The sequence below is a fragment of the Falco rusticolus genome, chromosome 3, assembly GCF_015220075.1.
Source record: "Falco rusticolus isolate bFalRus1 chromosome 3, bFalRus1.pri, whole genome shotgun sequence".
Classification (NCBI taxonomy): domain Eukaryota; kingdom Metazoa; phylum Chordata; class Aves; order Falconiformes; family Falconidae; genus Falco; species Falco rusticolus.
In genome coordinates, this window is record NC_051189.1 from 56,313,956 (window position 1) to 56,329,870 (window position 15,915).

Genomic DNA, 15,915 nt, shown 5'->3' on the forward strand with positions numbered 1-15,915 from the left:
ACAAAATGAGTAATGACATATAAATATCACATGTACCTGCCTAAAGAACATGGTACCAAATAGCTAGAGTGTGAGGAAAACCTCTATGTGGAGTAAGCCTCTCTTTCCCTACCAAAGAACGGGCAAGTAAGCTAATACAGTGTAACAAAAAATGAGTTTAAAGGTACTTAAGAGCAATTTAAAGAACTGACTTCATGTCTTTTGCTCCTCTGCTACAGCAAATGCTATATTGCCATGAATTCACACTGTAGTGAAAAGATGTCATCTTCAAAATCAACTTCATGTTTAAATGCTGTTCTTCCTGCTCTGTCATTTCTGGTGATAAATACTAGGAAATCAATGAGGAAACATCATTTGAAGTGAGCCATTCATCATGTACCGAAAAGGGTAAGTACCCCATAAATTGCAGTGATCCGTTTCCTATTAGAATCACACAACAGAAGGCAACAGAGATGCCATTAGCAATTTTTATGACCTCCGTAGGTAGAGGATAAGGTTAGGAAATGGCTATAAAGCAGTTGTTGGGTGGGGAAGGAAGAAAATTTTCAAGAGAACCAGAGTTATTAGGAAACCAAGGGCGGGGGGTGGGGGTGGGGGGGATGGGGGCGGGCCAAGGGAAGAGACAACAGATAACAGCCTCACCAACTACACATCTTCATACTTAACAAATCTGTGGATTGACAGTTCTCCTAAGTGATGCTGAATATTTGAGTAAATTTTACAGTCAATAGAACCTTATTATACTGTGGTGTGGATGTAGGCCCCAAAAATTTGCTATCATTGCTATGCAAAACATGAAATAAAAATTCAAGCCTTAAAATGAAAATGCAAATTTTACAAAAGTCAAGTGCTGTGGGAGTTGGACTCAATGATCCTCATGTGTCCCTTCCAACTCGAAATATTCTATGATTCTGTGCTTTTGATTTTGTCTCAGCCCTGTTTCCCTTCCCCATCCCATGCTGGGCAACACTCTGTGCTCTCTCCACCAAAAACAGGCAGGATGAATGACTAGATAGAAAAAGGATAAATAAAAATTACAATTTGTGGTGTGCCCCTTCACAACTTGCCAGCATCATATATAAGGACATGACTAAATACCAATCCTGAAAGAAGAAATGAAGCTTTATGCATGAATAGGCTACTCCTAAGGCACTGGGAGTGGGGTTGGGTAAAGGCAGGAGAAAAGAAAGGAAGAAATTGTTTTATTCTCAAATGTTCCCTCAATTAATTTTACTGTATTTAACATCTTCTCAGACTCAATTTGACATACCAGCAAGAGATTACATTTTTAAGGTAATCTCACTCTAAACCCACAAGACTTAAATCCATACACCAAAATACCATCTAGTCTTCTGAAACAAATCGTAGGAAAGCACCTCCTATGTGTCTCAAAATTCAAGAAAACAGGCAAAACCCCCACCTAATGACATTAATTAAGTTTAAGGGATGGAAAACCAAATTAAATAGAATAAAATGATTATGCATCTCCTGTGACCCAGGGTCTAGTCTGCAAACCACTGGGAAAAGCCTCTGACCTGTGTTATACATTAAGACAGTCTAAAGGAATGTTGAGTCAGTTCTGTTCTTGCTTCCTCCCTTCCCATACACCCACCACAAATGAACACTGAATATTTCAACAGAATTCACCACAGCTCAGTGAATCAGTATTTATTTACACAAGTCTTTGACATTAGTTCTTCCTTAGTTTCCACCTTACACAATACAGTGCAAGTCACTTGACTCGTTGGAGCCAAAGTTCCGTGGAAATCCACATTCAAAATTCCACATTCACTCCACCATGGCTAAACTGGAGCTGCAAGTGCATCTACCAGCCAGGACTCTGGTCCACTGACTGTGATAGTGGTGGTAAAAATATGACAGTCTAAATACCTAGAGAGGAATTTTCCCCTCAGTGATACCTGGTATCGCCTTACAAGCCACCCACAGATGAGCCCATCCCACACTAATTATTAAACTACTTTCTTTTGCCAGCAGCCAGGATCAAATGAATGTTATTACAGTCAAGAAAGTGAGGGGCTAGTTAGCCTTCATAAGTGAGACTGATTTCATCTACACGAAAGCGCGCTAATCACATTTCTTTTTTTAACATTTCAGACCAGCTTTCACACATCCTATCTTATTTTTTCCTCAATGAAGTTAATTTTGTGAAATAGTCAAGGGAATAATTGTAATAATTTAGGGCTTTAGCTGTTTCCCAGAGAGCCAATTTTGTGTTCCAAACAGTGCTACCAAGACCTTCATTAAGCTTTGTAAAATCAGAGCTCAGAACACGATCTCAGAGTAACGATGTTTTTCTTCCCTCTGTGCCAGTGTATCTGCCATACCCAGAACACAAGGGTACCATGACACAGTACCCTTTTGTAGCACACTCCCCTTACAGAGTAAAACCTTGGCATCTGCAATAAGTTAGGAAAAAACACTAAAAGTTATCTCTGCTTACACAGCTATGCTCAATTCAACGTTTTTTATGCATGACTGAAAGGAGTCCCCAAGTCTGCTGGCCAGCCAGGCAGCAGCCCCAAATTCAGCCATACAAACAGAAGTGGTAGGTACATCTTTACAGAAGGTTTTTGGGGAGCTTGCCAACTTTCCTAAAACCTGGTGTTATGCTGCAATTTCTAGCCTTAATCCATGATGCTATTTTTTGACTCCCAGGAACTCATTCCCAATCATCCTGCTTCACCAAGCTCCTTTCCCAGTGTTCCTGTATTCTGCTGCTGAGTTTGAGTCCAGCCTCTGCCTCAGCCCCGACTTGAGGCTTCAATGCTTACTGTGGCATGCTGGCACTTTGGCATTCCACATGACAGGCTGGCATGCACATCCCCACCTTTCCCTCAAAATTAATACATTTTTACTACTTTGGTCTTTGACCTTGGGTTTTTCTGACCCTGACCATGACCTGCGTCTATCCCAGCAGCAGCCTGACCCAGCCACTAAGGCAAACCCACCAATGTCCTAGCCACAGCAGAGATTGCAGAGTACTTGTATATAAGCACCAGATAGGGGGAGGAGGTGGGGGTTGCTTGATGATCTATTTTCATGAATACAAGCAGAAGTCAAGCAGCACTGCCAGTAGTCCTACAGATCAGTGAGAACACTGTGGTGCTCACTTCTTCCAAATCTGCTTCTCAAATGGAAGTGGCAAAGGTCTTTAGAGTTCCTCCCCTCAGATCATGGTGCTCCATGTGGACCACCAGCAATGAGGCAAGGCACTGTTAAGTCAAAAGGTTTAAGATATTTACTGACAGCATGTACTGGGTTTGCATTGCAAGGTTTTGTAGCAGGCGGGCTACAGGGGTGGCTTCTGTGAGAAGCTTCCCCTGCGTCTGACAGAGCCAGTGCCAGCCGGCCCCAAGATGGACCCGCCGCTGGCCAAGGCCGAGCCCATCAGTGACGGTGGTAGCGCCTCTGGGATAACATATTAAGAGGGGGTAAAAAAAAACCCAAATAATGGGGCAACTGCAGTCAGAGGCAGGCATGAGACTATGTGAGAGCAACATCCCTGCAGACCCCCAGGTCAGTGCAGGAGGGGCAGGGGGGGGTCCAGGCGCCGGAGCAGAGATTCCCCTGCAGCCCGTGGTGAAGCCCACGGTGGGGCAGGCTGTGCCCCTCAGCCCATGGGGGTCCGTGGTGGAGCAGATCCCCACCTGCAGCCCGTGGGGGTCCATGGTGGAGCAGATCCCCACCTGCAGCCCGTGGGGGTCCATGGTGGAGCAGATCCCCACCTGCAGCCCGTGGAGGACCCCACGCCGGAGCAGGTGGGTGCCCAAAGGAGGCTGTGACCCCGTGGGAAGCCCAGGCTGGGGCAGGGTCCTGGCAGTACCTGTGACCCCATGGGGAGAGGAGCCCAGGCTGGGGCAAGTTTGCTGGCAAGCGCCTCTGACCCCATGGTGGACCCGCGCTGGAGTAGTTCACGAAGAACTGTAATCCATGGGAAGGACTCACATTGGAGAAATTCATGGAGAACTGTCTCCCGCGGGAGGGACCCCAGGCTGGAGCAGGGCAGTGTGAGGAGCCTCCCCCTGCGAGGAAGGAGCGGCAGAGACAGCGTGTGATGGACTGACCGCAGCCCCCGCTCCCGTCCCCCTGCGCTGCTGGGCAGGAGGAGGGAGAGAAAACGAGGAGTAAATTTGAGCATGGGAAGAAGGGGGCAGGGGTGGGGGTGGGGAGAAAGTGTTTTAAGATTTACTTTTTATTTCATTATCTTACTCTGATTTGATTGGTAAAAAATTAATTTCCCCAAGTCAAGTCTGTTTTGCTCATGACTGTGATTGCCGAGTGATCTCTCCCTGTCTTTATCTCAACCCAGGAGGCTTTCATTATCTTTTCTCACCCCTGTCCAGCTGAGGAGGGGGATTGATAGAGTGGGTTTGGTGGGCACCTGGCATCCAACCAGCATCAACCTACCACACAGCAGAAGAGCAACAAGGTTAAAAACCCTTTTGATTCCATTTTAGGCATTACAATGAATGAACTGCTGTGGAAACACATTATTCTGATCTAACCCTCCTGTCTCCTCTCCCAGCTGGTTTGTTCAACTCCAGTCCAGCCCCAGTCATCCCATAGGATCCACATCACAATCCTAAGTTTTATCCCAGCCCAGCAACACTCTCCCATCATCCCAAGGCTCCTTACAAACCAGATCCCATGTTTGTATCTGAATTTGTCAGAAGCACTTGGTTTCATCACATCTTTTTTCCCCTTACCTCAGCAGTTCTCAGGCTCCTTGCCAACACCTTCTCAGTGTCACTGCTCAGCTTTGCCTTCAACAGCCCCTTCACTTCTGTCTTATTTTGATTACCATACGCTACCTCCTCACCAAGCTAATCTTGATTTCTTCTAGCATGTGCTTCCCTTCCAGTTTCCAAACCCTGAGATTCTTGTATGGCCCGTCCAATCTCCTCATTTTTTTCTACATCCAAGCTCCTATTTCTCAGCCTCCTTGTTTACTCCCCCCATGATTATTTCCATTTCCTCACCGTCTAAGCCAAGCAGCTTCCACCTGCACATTGCCTAAATCCAACCAGTAAAGCCACACAGTCACACACACACACACCCCCAACCCTAAAAGTCTCCTCAGTTTCAGTGCCTGACCTTCAGATGGGTTGTTAAGGTCGAGGGGTACAACTAAAGGTTGTACAGCTGCAGGCTGTAACTGACTCATAATTTTAGCAGTGCAGCACTAGCAAGTTTCTGAGAGTGAATATACTAGAAGTTTTGGCTTTTAACGCTGATAACTTTGGCTGATTTCTGAAGGGACAGCAAAGATGCACACTCAAGATTAAATCTACTCCTGCCAAGCACACAGTAATTAGAGAGCAAGGATGTTTAAAAAAAAAAAAAGGGGCAAGAATGAACAATGTTTCCCTAGTATTTTCCGTTCTGCAAACAAAGCAATTGCTCCATCTGTGCGCCTGGATGCCAAAAACTGCCAACTACTTTGACTGAAACAAGGGGACAGAGTAGTCTGGAACAGCTGTTCAGCAAGCACCAGTTTCACACAAATGACTGAAGTCTGGTAAAGCACTGGAACACTAAATTATCTAACAGAAACTACTTGCAATTCTCAGCAGATTACCAGTTTCATCTGCAGTAACAACAACAAAAAAAAGTATCTTTACCCAAAAGTATTTGCAAAAGTATTCGCTGTTTCCTCTCATTTATTTCTGAAAGTTACTATTCCTTCATAGCCAATTTTAACCTTGGTAAGGCTTTTAACCTTCATATTGCCACCACTTCCCCAGCTCCCAAGAGGACTCAGAAAAGAACTTTCAAGCTTACACTCAACTTACTGTGTTGATACAACTAGCTTTAGACCAACTCCTTTAACTTAAGACAAAGTCATATAAATTTGCTATTACCAAACTCAAAGTCATTTACTGTGTAATTTCCAGTCTCTTTTGAGACAAAAATCCTCATCATTAAGCAAAGCTCCTCTTTGCAGTAATAGATTAACAGTTTTGTAAACTGATAAAACTAAGCTCTAGTAACACATCTATCATACACCTACCATACCTGCATCAGAAGGCCCCAGATTCAGGGAGGTTCAAACTAACCAGCTCTACCCTGATGAAACTTTCCTCTGTAAAGGGAAAAAAAGAGGAAAAAAGCAAAAATTTCAGATGAAAAAGATCAGGTCATCTAATGCCTCTTGTCTTCTCAGGCTATTGAAAAAGATATTTCCTAGTGCTGTATACACTCCAGCTGTGACTCAGCTTCCTGATGTGTGCATGACCTGCACTCTGTCTCTCAGAATACTAGGCTAGTATTTTACTACTCCAGAAATCACCCAGAGCAGTAATTGGAAACAATGGTTTCCAAAGATACAAAAAATGGTTTTCTCTTCTCCATTTCTAATTTTTAATCTTGTAAGGGGTAGCTTAACACACTGAAATGCAGACTTCCAACATCCCACCCTGACCAGCACACACACTTATAAACAGATGTAAGACCACTGTATCATGGAAGAATTGGTTCAGAAGCAATTCAGTCATGGACATTCAAGTCTGAACACCTGAACTGGGAGAAAGAAGTTCCAGCCTATGGCCACGCTTCCTACAGCTGTAATTCCCTCCAAACACATGATGCCTGATCAAAAACAAAAACATATATTCACATATTTTTGGCCAAAGGTAAGTAAAGAGCTTTGTTTGAACGGCCTAGGCTTACCTCAAAAGGTCTTTATTCAAATTTTATAAAAAACTTTATTTTTTCAAAATTACCCTACTGTCACCGTTCACATGTATGGTCAGGAAGTACAAACCCACTGATTTTTTGCTTCACTAAAGATTAAACTGCAGGTTGGAAGGAAAAGAAAGTCATCCCAAAAGCACAACATGTTTTAAGAAGTTGATTTTCTTTTCTTTTTTAAAGATGGCAATAATATGACTAATCGAATAGCACCTCACAAAACAATAAAGCTAGTGAATCAGGTGCTCCTGTTTTTCACAGGAATACGAAGGAAAACTATCCAAGGCCTAACTCGCTTAAATTGCCACAGCACAGAAGTCAGACAGTTGCACTGACTTCATCACCACTCACAAAGCAGGGAAGGTAAGTCAATAAACTGACCCTCTAAGATCTGTCTAGTTCAGTAATTGTCATCAGTATCCAGTTGGCATAAAAAAAAAAAAGTAGTCATGATCATGACCTTTGCATTTCTACAAACATTAGCCATTGTCATGAGGAAGACCTCTTTGGCCTTATAATTTACATGCTGTTAACAACCAGCAAGAACACAGCATGTGTGTCGGTTACTAAATAATGTAAGAAAAATTGGATGTCACACTCATACTCTACTGTTTCTGTGCACAGCCATGCACATTGAAGCTTATTACATTTAAAACTTTAGATAAAATTTAAAATGAATCAATTTTTAATATTCACAGGCCTTTTTATGACTATATTATTACTGCTTTGGGGCAAGATGAAGGATTATTGGGTTTATTTGTATTATTTGTATTTATTTTGTGCTGTATCTTTTTGCCTGGTTTCTGAGGGAAATGTGGTCAATTTATCATGTTTTCTGTCAAGTACCTCTTAAATCCACAATTCCATACAAATGAGACAGAGGTACAGCGGTCTGAAAGATACTTCATCCCCTCAATATTCATGAGGAAACCTAGCCAGTTAGGCAAGACATTTGATTGCGTCTCAGTTACAGGTAAAGGCAGTAAGAAGCCATTGGAAGGGCTGATTCTAAATACAGAAAACATTTTAAATCAGAGTTTATCAATCAAGAAATCCAAATCTTTAGAAAACTAGGCTTCTTCAATTCTGACACTCCTGGAATTGCTTATAATACTTAGTTTTATTACCTATAAAATCAACATGGTGCAGAAAAGAAAACTGTACGCTGCTTTCATCTGGCTCACTGCCTGCAGAAAACACACTGTCAGCAAAGAACAGATCTAGAACACTTTCCCACACAATCAAAAACCAATGGGGTGGTCAGAACAACCTAAAACCAGACATGGCATGTCAGACCACAAGCCTCCCTCCTCAAGTCACACAGTACCCAACAGCAGATACTCAGCGAAGAATACAAACCCTGTGACATTCCTGCAGTAGTAATTATCCAAAATATTCTTCTAGCCTCCACCGATCTGCAGCTCAAGCCTCATTCAACAGCAACCATAAATTTAACCAGCTGCTTTAGAAACCATCTAAACTTTCAGTGTGCCTGCGTCCTGAGAAAGGAGTGCTACAACCCACCTCACACTTGCAGTTATCACCTTTTGTTTGCATTCAGCATGGCCCCTGCTAATTTCATTTGATGCTCCTCAGTTCTTTTTCCACAGAAGACATTGAACAGCTACCACCTTCTGCCCCACAGTATTTTATGGACCTCAGCTGTCTTACTCCCAGGCTGAAGTCTACTTAACATAGTTCCTTACGTAGTAATAGCTGTTCTACATCTTCAATCACTCTTACTGCTTTCTCTGTATTTTTTTCATTTGTAGTATCTATTACTGCAGAAAAGAGAGTAAAGAGACAAACTGCACATGACCTTCAAGATGTAGGTATGCCAAAGATGCATGTGCATGGCAGAATCATGTATTTTGCTTTTGGTTTTTCTGTGCCCCCCCCCCAATGGCTTTTAACATTTGCTTTTCTTTGTCTCTTCCCCCACCATTACGGGCCATTAAACTAGCATGTTAATAGCACTCTCCATTACAATCTCAAGACATTGTTTCTGAGCAATAGCCCGTTCAGAGCACCTATACAAAACTGACACACATGCATGCACTTTCTAAGATATATACTGAGGAATTTCCAAAAAAGAACACTGTATGTTGCCTGTAGTACTACCCCAGTCCATCACCAAGATGGAAAAGAAGCAAGACAACCAGAATTCAGCTCTATCCTTCCTCTTCTGTTATTATGGTAGGTGATTGATTCTGTTACAGTGTTTCACAATGAGAAAGACAACATCGCATGTGAAAGAGAGATAATAAATCCTAGGCCAGCTTCAGTGGACTAGAAATTCTGCATATGGTATTTGAACAGCCCAAGAATTCCAACAAACCTTTTCATCAACTCAACCTGAAATTTAACACAAACCAATGTTGCACTTAACTATATATCGTCTTCATCCCATACTAGAAAATGTGTAGCAGGTGATAGGTTTCATTAGAGAAATTTCAGTACAAAAGAGGATTAAATCACCAAAATATAAATACATATTTATATAGGTATCTGTAAGTAAATTAAGTAATTGAGTTCTTTTTCAGGAATAACAAATTACAAGCAATTACAAAGACGATGTGAATGTAATTTATGTGCCTGCTCTGTCCCCAAAAATCTTCAGCAACAAAAAACTGAAGTTAAAAAAAAAACCAAAACAAAAACCAACACCAACACCACAATAATCAATCTGATCTGAGGGGTTGTGAGCAATGTAGAAGTAAATGACACTTTTAGTATGTGGATAATCACATAGGCACATGTTGCTCTATACTGACCAGTCATAAAAGATCACAGAAGCAGCAGAACGCACACTGTGTGAAAACCAGAAGATAAGGTGGGTTTTTCCTCTCTCTTCTCCTTAAGGCTGGCAAAGATCAGTGAAATTAAACACTGCCCAAGGCAATTGTTAAAAGCAGTTTGGCCATTAAAGTCATGTCATCTGGTGACCCAACTGACCTACATTAAACCCAGGCTAAAGGGCAATGTCATCTTTCTTTTCCTTCAGATAGCATGACTTTGCATCTTCAGCACAGATGGAAGACAACCCCTTTTTGGCCTTCTGGTTTCCACTGTATCCCTTGCTCCAAACCAGTTAGCTGCAGCTGATCTTTTGTACTTGTTTGGCCTCAGCAGTACTGCGGTAGCATGGAAGAGAGCTGAAAATGAGCAGATCTTCTCCCTTAAGGGTATTCAACTGGTATCTATCTAACCAGGGGCTGTAGCAGTCCATATACTTAATGATGAGAAAGATCCACATGCTAATGCAAATATTACAAGAATTGCCTACTTTTTTTTTTTTAATCATTCAATACATTCATTTTGGAGAGTTTGAGTACGTGAGTCATGTTATAATCACTTTTATATTAAAACATTGAATATCAGAGAAGAGGTTGCTCAATGAGTGATTTACTTTAGATCTACTGCATGGCCTACAGTTTTTCCACCCAGATTTGAGAGCTGCCATGCCAATAATGGGGATTCCTTTAAGAATTTCTCTAAAACTTTAATCCTTTACAAAGATCATTCACAATCCACTGAAATGCAGTTCCACAGATAGCACACTGGGTCATTCCAGCTCTAACCCACTTGAGCATTACTGTGCTGAAGATCCGTGACCATTGCTTGCAGAACTGCAACAGAAGTAACATCCTCCAAGCGCAATCTACTGTGCATCTTTTATACATTTTATTGACAAATTGAGTACAAATGGCTCAAGTAGGAGCACTTACACTAGTTGGTTCAGTGATAACAAATGTAAAGGAACTGGAGTTTGCTCTTGTTGGATACATACGGAAAACTGCCTTTTAAATCAGAAGATTTGCATTTAAATTAGGTCAAACAGATTTAACTGTTACTTAGAATCACAGAATAATTCAGGTAGGGATGGATATCGGAAGGCCCCTATTCCAACTTCCTACTAACAACAGCATTAGCTGTGAGAGCAGACCTGCCTGCTCAAGGCTTGGCCCAATCAAGCCTTGAAAAACCTCCAAGGGGCAAACTGCACAGCCACCTTGGGTAACTCATGCCTCTGCTTGACCATGGTCAGGGTGAAAAGGAAAGCTGCTTCCCAGCTTGTCAGTCCCCAGACCGTCTCATTACAAGGTCTGTGTGTGGAAATTCCATTAGGTCAGTTCATAGGAAGGAAAAAGGATAAACAAAATAACAGGTTTGTACTGTTTATTATCAATCTCTTAATTTATGCAGTTATTGAGGAGAAATCCCACCTTATTCAATGACTTTCTTGTAACAAACTGTGTTCAGCACAGGCCGTTTTAAGAAGAAATAAAGTAGATAAAATCTTGCAGCTTCAAAAGGGTTCTTGAATCATTTCTATGTTCTGCTCTCCCATCAGAAAAAACCACTTAAAACTAAAGAATATTCTTACAATTCATTCCATCTTTGCTCAATATGGGCTGCAAAACAAAAACACTTATTTACACTGCAAGAGCTTTCTTGTTTGTTAACAAAAGACATTTTGAGGAGCTGGCAGTGTGCCAGGAATGAATTTTATAGCTTGATCCTGCAATGTCTGCGCCTCTTCATCAGCCATCTTTGTCAATGGGAATAAACTAATAGGCTGCCTAATGGCTCAGGAGAAGATAATTTAGATCATCTTCAGTTTCATCTTATGCAAATGTATAATACATGTATGTTTCATAGTGTGGTATTTCTCTATAAATTACACATCTGCTAAAGCATCAGGTTGTTTTTACCCATAAAGAATAAAAGTTATTCCCTTGTTTGAACCAGGAGCACACTAAACATTGTTGCTTTTACAGTCAGTCAACGAAATCTTTTAAGAGAACTGCAGAAATTTATGCAACGTGTAAGAATGCAAACAGATAAATCAACTCAAAGTTTAACTTTAATTTGGTTTAAACAGACAAACTATGTGGAAAAAAAGTCAAAGACATTGACATTTGAACTACAATTGTTTTCTCTGCTGCTTAACCACACCTAGATCTACTGAGGTAAATACGCTCTACCCCACTGAAGGGTAGCATCTTACCACTGAAAGATGTAAAGAGACATTTAATGAATAAATCCTTCTGACTGCTATTTAAGAATTAAGGCATTCAAACATCTTCTATTTTTTAAAAAAAAAAAGCAATGTATTTTAACAAAAAAAAAATCAAAGTTGCAAAATCCTATTCTCAAATTCACTGTCAAGGTTGACACCTTTGCTTATATAACTCTCTCTCTCTATATATATATATATACAGAAACATTACACATACATTTCTAAAAATACACACACATGAAGCACCTAGTAGGAACTCCTACAATCTAATCACTGAACAATGTGTTGAAGGGAAGAACATGTACTTAATGCCTCATGAAAGTTTAAGTTTTTTATGACTACATTAACACGTTTCAGTTTGTCCAAAACACACACTTTCAAGAGAAAGGTTTCCATTGGATAGACTCCTTTCTTAAGATTACCATGAAAGAGAAGTTTTCAGAAGAAATTTAAAATAGAACCTAAAAAGTTGACAGAAAAGCAGTATTCCACATGGGCTGGTCAAGTAATTCTTGTATAGAAAGAAAAGCAGAACAAGTTCTTTAGCTAGCACACTTAGACTCTGTATTAAATATTCTGGTATATGGCTTATTGCATCTTTCATATTCAGAAATGAAAGTTATGTCTTAAGAGCCATGCCTGGAATACTCGCAGGCACTACCCAACCCATCAATTTAATACAGAATGAAATCAAAAGCTGAAGCTTAGCGAAGAAAAATCTCAAACAGAAATTAGTGGCTTTTAGTTTGTTATTCAGCACAAGTATCTTTTCTTATTCTTACTCCAAAGGCAACTGGCTGAAGTGCCAGTTATTGTGCGCAACTGCTTAGAAGCTAAGCGATGAGAAGCTTAACAGAAGATATTGGCACCATTTTAAAACATGGTAGAGTGAGAGTCTGGGAGTAGAACAGGGCAGCATGAAGAAAAATAATTCTGTCCTCTGGATTTCCCAGTTCAAAATACCTTGTGTCATATTCTGTATCATGCCCTAATGAATTATATATTACCGAAGCTTATCTGGTACCTGCAATATTTTACAAGATGCTTACCAGATATGCAACATTTGCCTTTTGTAACATACCAATTCTCCTTGCCTCTTGTTGAAATTGACACATTTGTTAGGATGGCAAAATCACACTTGCTTTAAACACAGGCCACAGATGTCTAGATAAAGGAAAGCTCTTCCATTTAACTGCATGTAAGATTTCCTATGAATTTATGCTAAGCCAAACATGGTTTCTATTATTGTGGGGTTTTTATTCAGACTATAACTTCCACATAATACGTGGATGTTCTTTTGTGCAGTGTTTGAAAAGCGTTTGTATACAAGGCCCAAGGCAGCATTGCTGCATTGACGACTGGCCTAACTAAATGTGTAGGTTCTGGCTCTTGGCAACTACATTTTCTCCAGAAAGCAAAGCCATACACTTTTCATAAAAGCTAGTGAAACCTTCCCAGATAATTCTTTAATTTCTGTACATAGGCAGAGTCAAGCATAACAAGCAAACCCCTTAGTCTAAACCTAGCTCCCTAAACAAAACAAAAGAGCAGGCACAGCAAGAGGAGACCCTAGCTGCCCCTGCTACCAGCACGATAGGACAGCAGTAGAAGTGTGCTGGGCACCCCCAGACATCAGCCAGCAGCGGGGTATCCATGTGTTGTGGGGAAGCCTGGTTAAACTCACAGTCCAGCTTCAGCCATGGGACCCCCTCTGCGTTTCACCTACCAACTTTCTTCCTAGAGCAGCTCAAAACAAAGTAACACATACAGCAGTAAACATCCAGGATGTGGAGTAACGGGTTTTGACTGCTCAGATTCTATTTATGTATTTCAAGAAGTATTTTGTTCTTAAATTTGCTTCTTTTTCCCTGCTCCCTGTTTTTCCCCAGAAATGGAACCAGTATTTTTGTCAGCCTGATGTAAATTGCACATGCTCAGTTTACCTACCCTTATTTGCTTAAACACACATTCTCTGTACTCACTAATTTTACGAAGATCATTTTCTCTCTGTTGCTAGACATTTTTTTTTTTTTTTTTGACAGCTATTACAAACCATCAGGTAAGCTTGTATTTCCCAAACATGAAACAAACAGTACCTGCCTCCATGGACATGCTGATCTAGGCTCACAAGCCTGAAGTACCTGCTGCGGTACAGTAAGAAACAGCTGCTAATTCTGGTTCTATTGCAGTTTTGTGCTTCCAGTTCTGCAGTTCTCCATTTATTTTCCCTGTCTGATGCTTGATTACAACGCCGTTTGAACAGAACATAAAGTCACAGTTAAACCAAAAAAAATTAAAAATCTACTATTAAAACCAAAAGTGTTGCTTTAGAAACTCAGAAGAGGCAGAAACAAAGAAAAAATACTTTGAAAAATCCATTTTTGTGCAAGACTTGCTCCTGCCTTTTGGATGGGGAAGCAGAAGAGGGAAAGAGGATGGATGGATGGTTTTCATTTGCAAAGTCCAAGGGTTCCTTGAGGTCCACACAAATTCTTTTAGATTATATTTGGAATGCCATGCATACCCAAAGCACCCAGACATCCTCCCCACTCCCTACAGTAGAGCCCCCCCGGTCTCCTCTGAGGGCCTCTATACAGCAGAGACAGGTAAATGTTCATCCCTGCTCCTGCAGGGAAAGAGGGTACTTACTACAAAATGTAAAAAATATACCAGAGGGCTACTACAGTTTTCTGCATATTAACTTTCAATGATTATTCCAAGTTTGTAAAGCAGCAATATGAACTTTTATTTTTTTTAAAAAAAGCAAGTTCTTGTGGACCCTTCTGCATTCAAATCTGTCCTTAAAATCTTAACACTCTCACAACTTCCCCCCCCCCCCCCAACTAAGGGATTTACAGGCACTCCTAGTAAGCTTACAACTGCCACATGTTGAACACTAGTAGCTTTGGATCTCAAAAGCTTCACAAGTTATAAAGAATTTGTTTCCCCTTCCTGTTACAAAACTTTCAGGAAATTGAAGCTTGCAAGTGTGACAACAGGTTTAAACAAGTTTAAAAAATCACTAATACAAAAATTAAAATTTTAATAAACAATTCTATGGTGCACAGCATCAATTTTTCTTTTTAGTTGCATACAGTGCATAAGAGAAAGAAGGTATGTACCTTTAAGTAAGATGGAAGGAAGATAACTATTCCTTCTGGAATCTCACAGAAGTATACATATTTCCATATATATACATATCTATTCCTTCATTCAGCTTTATGTATTTATCAGAAAGATTTAATTCTAGTTATAAATAGCTTATTATAAAAGCTAAATGTCCACAGACATTTTGATATTAAATCACACCTTTATCCAGGGCAACGTACCAACCACAAGTGTAGAACTATTAAGTTTACCTAATCAAAGACTTCTCTAAAGACACTTTAAACTGATAGTATTTGATGAGTGCCAAGCACCTTCTGTCCTTCACTGCAGGGAATAATTCAGTCTGCATTTGGCTTCACCCCTCTGGTGTCAGCCATCCATCTGTCACCTCCCTTCTGGGGTAATCTGCTCTGTACTTAGACTATCTGCACACTAGCCTCCTAAGTCTCATCTACCTCAAGAAATGTACCTCTTGCTGATACTGGGGGTAGTGATGGTTGTAACCAAACATGGGTAACTACTTGCCTAGCTAAGCACAAACCACCATCAGCAGCATCTGGTAAAATTGTAATAAAATGGCATTCAACAGGGCCTCTCCAGCTTACGCTTCCAAACTATATTTAGCCACAAATAAGCAGCAAGAACATTGGTTTATATAACCTACCTTCATACAAACTGTAATCTAAGGGCATACTCTCAGTCTCGCCTAGATGAAGATGGCATAGACAGTGGTGATGATTTATTTTAGCAGCACGGGGATCTCACCCACAGTTAGTGCCACTGCATGAGCTTGTCCAATAAAGGGCTCCAGAACATTCAGCAATGGGCTCATTTCAAAGACACACAGAGAGAACCATACCTGCATCTTCCCCAGTCTAGTAGGATTCTTCTCAACTAGAAATATTTCATTTCTGCCAGGCAAAAAGGACTCATTATATACCATACCTCAGCTGCATACATTCTGCTTCAGACCGTATACAACAGTCAGCATTAACACAGCTGCAATGTCCTAGACAGCACCATGAGAAGCTACAAAACAAACCGAATCCCAAATTTGATCCCAAGCCCACTTG

General features: G+C 40.8%; 1 protein-coding gene across 13 annotated transcripts in view; it reads right to left on the minus strand.

Annotated features, from left to right (window-relative positions):
* GREB1L (GREB1 like retinoic acid receptor coactivator) overlaps positions 1-15,915 on the minus strand; it is a 144,599-nt gene that overhangs the window by 106,404 nt on the left and 22,280 nt on the right. Inside the window, exon 1 of one of the 13 annotated variants that reach the window (XM_037380178.1) lies at positions 6,037-6,103. The exons of the other annotated variants lie outside the window; for them this stretch is intronic. The gene's annotated coding sequence lies outside the window, so the exon portion shown is untranslated. Of the gene's footprint in view, positions 1-6,036; positions 6,104-15,915 lie in introns of those variants that run through there. 13 annotated transcript variants of the gene reach the window in all.